The sequence below is a fragment of the Patiria miniata genome, unplaced genomic scaffold (assembly GCF_015706575.1).
Source record: "Patiria miniata isolate m_02_andy unplaced genomic scaffold, ASM1570657v1 HiC_scaffold_6, whole genome shotgun sequence".
NCBI lineage: Eukaryota > Metazoa > Echinodermata > Asteroidea > Valvatida > Asterinidae > Patiria > Patiria miniata.
In genome coordinates, this window is record NW_024037073.1 from 20659770 (window position 1) to 20666540 (window position 6771).

General features: G+C 41.0%; 1 pseudogene; it reads left to right on the plus strand.

Moving 5' to 3' along the window:
* Positions 1 to 1651: 1651 nt before the first annotated feature.
* LOC119743330 lies at positions 1652 to 6530 on the plus strand (annotated as a pseudogene).
* Positions 6531 to 6771: the final 241 nt, after the last annotated feature.

Sequence of the window (6771 nt, forward strand, 5' to 3'; positions counted from 1 at the left end):
TGAACAGAAAATTGCTGCAGATATCCATGTACATGGAGTGGTGCTGATAATCAGTACATAATATAGATTTGAATCAGTCACACGAATCTAGTAGGTTTGCTTAGATTAAAGGGAATAACAGTGTGAGGAGCCGGTCTTCACTGCGTGATAATGACCGGGTGTGGAGGTGACCGCTGTTAATGGACCGAGACGAAGTTCAAGGTCCATTAACAGCGTGTCACCCCCACACACCCGGTCATTATCACGCAGTGTGAAGACCGGCTCCTCACACTGTTATTCCCATTAATAAATACCTTTTTAACGAAATAAACAGTTAAAATGCTCCAATTTTGTGACTTTCTTTTGGCGATATTTCCAGACTTTTTTGTGTTCATGTCCATGGGCCATATTTTAGCTTAACTTAAACAGCTATAACGACGTAAACTCAACAGAAACTGCTGCCGTAGCGAAACAATTACAACAATGTTTCATATCTTTACCTGATGGAGGAAGCTGAAATCTCGTTTACACATTCCTTGTGTCCGGATTACAAAGATGCTTGGTTTAGGAAAGGTAAATATGTCGGTGGGTGGAAGTGTTCAAAGAAAATAAATCGTAGTATACGCTTTCGTCGTAAACATCCTCAGTATATACTGCACTGCTGTACGATGTCGTTTCCAAAACTTCCTTACGCGCGCGCACCCACGCATTCTGGTTGTATATTGGCGAAAATGGCGGGGTTTACATGCACCATTATTTCAGGACACCCTGTATAACCAAGATGAGACATTAACAATTCAAGAAAGAGATAAAGTATGTGAATTTTGTGCGAAGCACGCAGGCCAACAGCAGAGGCGATGGCAATATGAGGAATGCCAAAGCCGCCCACATGGTGGCGCTGTTGCTGCGCATTGGTCTACTTTACAACTAAATTGTGTAGGTTCTGACAAATAGAAATGTTGTCAGTGCAAAAACATGAGAAATACCTTACATATGAATTTCAAAAGGTAACATACAGGTATCACAAATCCTGAGTTCCCCCAACATTATTCTTAAATTAATGAAATAGAAATGCACGATTTCAAACAATATCCCAAATGCAATGACAGAGGGCACTCTTCTGCCCATCTTGTGAGAAAATGATAGAAATCCAATCACGCATACCAACACGACGCTTTCATTTGAATGAAAAAAGGGCAAATAAAAAAGTTGCAGTAATAGCATTGCTCCAATGTACTGATTTGAGTGATCCTGCAAGGCAGGGTAGACTTTCATTAATTAATAACGTTACCTTGCAAAAGTTTCCTAGTTTAAAAGGATGTTTAACTAAAAACAGACGCATCTTGGTAATCTAACAGATAATTGCAGACCTTTTAAGCCAAAGATGACAAAGAAGAAAATGCAAATTAAGTGTAACTTTTTGAAATTGGTTTTCTTGTTCTTCCTCTTCAAGTAGAGACTCTTGTTTTTACATGGGAAATTTATAAAAAAAAGCCGGGCCTGACTGATTCGCCGAGGCCGGAAGGCTCCGAGGCCGAGGCCTTGCACCTCCGAGGCCAAGGCCTTGAAAATCGGCTTCGAGGCCGAGGCCGGCCTCGAGACCTCCAACACTGCTGGTCACAGTAACGGGATGAATGGTAGGCCAAAAAAATAAAAGGAGTCGGCCTCCAAAATGGAAGTGGGCAGGGATGCTAAACATGGGTTTTTTTGGCCTAAACAAAGGAATGCCTTTGTCACGGTTCATTGGAATAGCTCGTGACTTGGCCAGGGGTGGGATGACTTGTGATAGACTTGTTTCATGTCTTTAAGTCTATTAAAAAGTCCAGCCAGAATTTTTTCAAAAGGAACAGCACATGGCAAAACCATTCATTTGGTATCGTTACCTGTGACTGGACTTGTGACAGGACGTGTGATTTAATTTTGATGGAATTGTGAGGACTCGACGCTACAGTACTGCTTGTGAGGGTCTCCACGACAACACTGTCTTGCATGGTGGTGGCATGAACTAGTAAAGGTTTGTGGTACCACTATGTAGAAGTGTCTTTTGGAAAGATGTGTGGCTCTGAAAAGAACTGGTTGGTTCTTTCAGAACACCACATCTTTCCAAAGAGACTCTACATGCCTACATGGTGTTACTGCAAACTGCAAACCTTCACTAGAACACTGTCTTCCACAAATGTGACAATTGGGAAGGGGAAAGTGTGTATGTCTATTTTTTTTTGGGGGGGGGATGTAATCCCCAACCCGTTTTTTCCCCTGACATTTCCCCCCCCCCCCCCACCTGATACTATGTAAATGTTTCAATGCTAATCACAATTGTATTGATTATATTTCAGTGATAGCATAAAGTGTTTGAGGACCTATGTGGATCTGTTGGGGCCTACATCGACGCCCATTCACTGAGCTGATTCGGGATTACCCATCGAGAACTCAAAAAGATAGGAGAGAACAAGGCCAGTTTCTTTTGTGAAATTATCCAGTCAGGTAAGACAAACATCTGTGAAGACTCATTTGCATTGGTCTGCACCTCATTTCTATGTGGATGATTGTGAAATTTGAAATTATGAATCAGAAAGTAGGAATCAACTTTTCAAACAATTGGTTTTTAATTTCATCCATAAATTATTGATCTTCTTTTTTATATATGTTATTTGTTTGTTGCCTGAAGTATTTTACAAACACTGTATACACTCGAGTGTTGTCTGAGGGCTTGCAAGAAAAAAAACACAAGCTTACTTCGGGTTGGACACGAACCCACAATCTTCTGCTTCTAGTGCAGACGCATTAACCACTCGACCACTGAGCTTGCTGTGGCAAGCTGGCCATTTGGCAGAGGTGGCAGCAAGTCATTTTTTGCAAGTCCAAGTCAAGTCACAAGTCATGTTTGCAAGTCCAAGTCAAGTCACAAGTCATTAGGTCCAGTCACAAGTCAAGTCACAAGTCATTAGGTCCAGTCACAAGTCAAGTCACAAGTCATTTTGGTCTAAAAACAAGTCAAGTCACAAGTATCTTTGTCCAAGAACACGTCAAGTTACACATTATTTTGTCCAGCTGTAAAAGCTAAAAGAATAACCTGGCGTCAACTTACGAGTTATTTTGAACATGCCTCCTTAATTCCCCTTTTTCAAATGTGTTGCAATTACTATTATTGTAGTTTATCACATATCTGTCGGATATTAGCCCTTTGTATACTTTAATCAATTTACTTTACATTGTAGAAATAAATGTTGAGATGACCGTGAAAAAAAGACTCCACTCACTCGATTACATGTAGTATACTAACACTTTATTGTTCAATTTCATGTATACTAAACGCCAGGGCCGGTTTTTCTGGGGGGCTACGGGGGGGGGGGGGGGGGGGCTGTAGCCCCCCCAAAAATTTGGTCTAGCCCCCCCCAAAATAAATTCTGTTAAAAAAAAATTGCATTAGCCAAAAGGAGGATTGTGATGTACATGCGAAACGGTCTCCCCCTAAAGAAGAAATAGCCGTGACAAGGGTGCATTAGTTAATATAGTGTGACAGATTTTAGGATTTTATTGGCGATCCCCATTGAAAATATGGCATGAGGCCCCCCCCCCCCCCCACCCCCAACCTATTGATTTTCGGAGGCCTAAGTGTCTGGAAAAAAATAACCGATCAACATTTCAGCACGCCTCCCTGAAAAAATTGGATCCACCGTGCTAGCCCCCAAAAAAATATTGGTTCTAGAACCGCGCCTGCTAAACGCCTACCAATGGGTTAGGCTATCCGGTATTTCACATGCAATTGACAAAGGCCTGCTTCTTTTCATGAAATGTTCCTTTCAAAGTTTGTCAACCAATAATTAAGCAAGAGACAATTGTTCATTGAAAACTGTAGTTTGTTGTGACAGTCTTATTGAAAACTTTTGAAACTAGTGGGAACTCTCATTTTACTGGATTCAGTCACTGAGGTTATTTTCTGGAATGAAAAAGCTAATTAAAAGTATAATAGTTAATTAAAGTGTATTGGGTTGCTCGAGTAGCGTCTGACTTGGGTTGATAACAAGTCTTTTTTTGCAATCCCAAGTCAAGTTCACAAGTTGTTGTTTGCAAGTCCAAGTCAAGTCACAAGTCAAAGCTGGTATTTACAAGTCAAGTCACAAGTCACAAAAATAGCGACTCGAGTCCGACTCGAGTCCAAGTCACATGACTCGAGTCAGCAACTCTGCCATTTGGAGTCTGATGTAGCAGCGCGTAACCCAACTTTGTGGAGGAGGTCATTAGTTTGAGTCCCACCTAAGCCTTCGGACAACACTAAGTGTACAGTGTTAACAAAATATGTCGGCTAAGGGCAAACAAAAATCCAATATAAAAAAGGATAATTTACATCTCGTAATTTTTTTGTATCCTGCCCAGGTTCCCATCTGAAGTCCATCCAGATGATCCTTGATAAGACAGCAGACGGTACAGGCATCGACTCCAACACTCTAGCCTTACAGATGAAGGCCCATCCTGAGCTGAGGGACAAGCTTCATGTTGTCACCTCATGGGGGCCTTTGCCTGTCTACCCTGGGGTGGTCAACTCAGAATTACCTGGTAGGTACAGTGGACTCTGTCACCAAGTACCAGTGTTGTAGTCGGGTCACCAACGTTAAGTCTGAGTCCGAGTCTCGAGTCACAAGCCTCGAGTCCAAGTCCGAGTCACGAGTCACTTGTTTTTAGTGTTCATCAAACTAATCATTTTTAAAAAATGATTTTTCAATCATCCAGTCTGTCTTTTATGTAAATCCCAGTGTATATAGTTGTGTGTGTACATATGTTTAGACCCAAAATGTGTTTTCCTTTAAATTCCTATCCCTAAATAAATCCTCCTCCATCCCTTCCCTCCATGTTTATCATCCAAACATTATTCCTCAATGATCCTTTCCATCCCTACGTTAGGTTTTTCTTTTGATGAAATTACGTGACTCGAGTCACAAGTCACCAAGCGCGAGTTGAGTCATCATGGTCGAGTCCGAGTCTGAGTCATTTCCAATGTGACTCAAGTCGAGTCCGAGTCACGAAAAATGTGACTCGAGTCAAACTTAAGTCCGAGTCCTGGACTCGAGTCCTACAACACTGCCAAGTACTCCCTCTTAAGAAAAGGGTTAGGTGGAACTCTTGAACGCATTGTCACCCAACACCTTGCGCTGATGTTAAAGCTATAGTCCATCATGTGCAGCCATCTGAAAAGTAACTGGCGTAATTATTGTTGAAAAACAAACTTGGTTGAAAGATAGTAAGGGAACTAATCGCCCTGTGAAATGTTCTTTCTGAAGCCTCTTTCTGGGAAGCTCTCATTTTGAAGAAATCAATGAAAGAAGGCTTTTCTAACGGTGCGTTTGAAGACGCACCGTAGGAAAATTTAAATTAGTTGTTCGTTTGTTTTTCGGCGAAGTGCGTGCAAGCATGGAACGATGCAACGGGCGCACGGTTGCTATAATTCGTTGGATCAGTGCGCGACGTCGCGTATAGCTGCAATTCAAAACTATTCAAAACATGATTCAGTAACTTTTGATTTGAGTCAAACACGGGAACCTTTTCACCAGAGGACTCTGCATGCCGACTAAAACTCTAATCAAATTAGGTTCTGCCCTCCCCGACGTATAAACACTGTATGCTCAGTGTGTTACCTCCTGAGTGAAAGTTGGAGAAAAAAAATGTTGGCGAGGGGCAATACCTAAATTGATTTACATCACCCCAATTGAAAATTCCATGTTATGAATAGTTAATGCAATACCCGCTGCTGTGTACATCAGATTCAAACCAGCCAACCAATCCCCTTAGCTTGGTGGTCGAGTGGTAAGACATCTGCACTAGAAAGTAGGAGGTCATGGGTTCGAGTCCCACCCGAGTGATTTTTTCCAACTTTCACTCGGGAGGTAACACACTGACCGTTTATACCGACCATTTATATGTCGGTGAAGGGCAAAACCTAATTTGATTTACATCACCCCGACGCAAAATTCCATCTTAGGAATACTGAATAAAATTAGTGTTACATACTTTGCGTAAAGATATTTGTTGTGTGGAAGAGGGAAGTACCTCAGACAGTCAGTCCACCGTTTAAACAGAAGATCTGACCTGACACATGTACATGAGGACATTCAGGGGCCTCATGATTCTGACATTTAGTACGCCCGTAAATATTTATATAATGTTGACCCCTGCGTCATAGGTCAATCTAACAATCTACGCACTAGCCAGCTGACAATCTACGCACTTGCCAGTATCAGACTTTAAACGGCCTGCAAGAACCTGCCGTTTTGAGTCTGTGTTTAGATTAACCACCATTTTGCTCGTCTCATTTTGAATTTCTTTGGTCTTTTTTTTTCCTCAGAGGATCTCAAGACATCTATCACCAGGCATTTTCTCAACATGCATCTCGACCCCAAATGGCAAGCTCAACTGAACCAATACATGGTGTCCAAATTTGTGCCGGTTACACTGGATCAGTGCAAAGGATTGTTAAAATAAACAAACAAATGTTCCAATAAACCAAAAAGGGAAACCGACGATTAGTGCATTATAAAATATGTTGCATTATTATGATATAATTTATTGTTTTGTTATTTCTGATTTGATATAATTTTTGTTTGCGCCATGAGCGTCATTTATGGCGGATAACGCGGTATAAATTCCGTTATTATTATTATTATTATTATTATAACAATTGTAACAAATAAGGAGACAGTGTTATATTAAAAAAAAAAAAAATTAATCATTGTTGAAAACGGTACTCATAAATTGGAACTTGTCATGATGCAATTTTGTGCTCTAAATTAATAATGC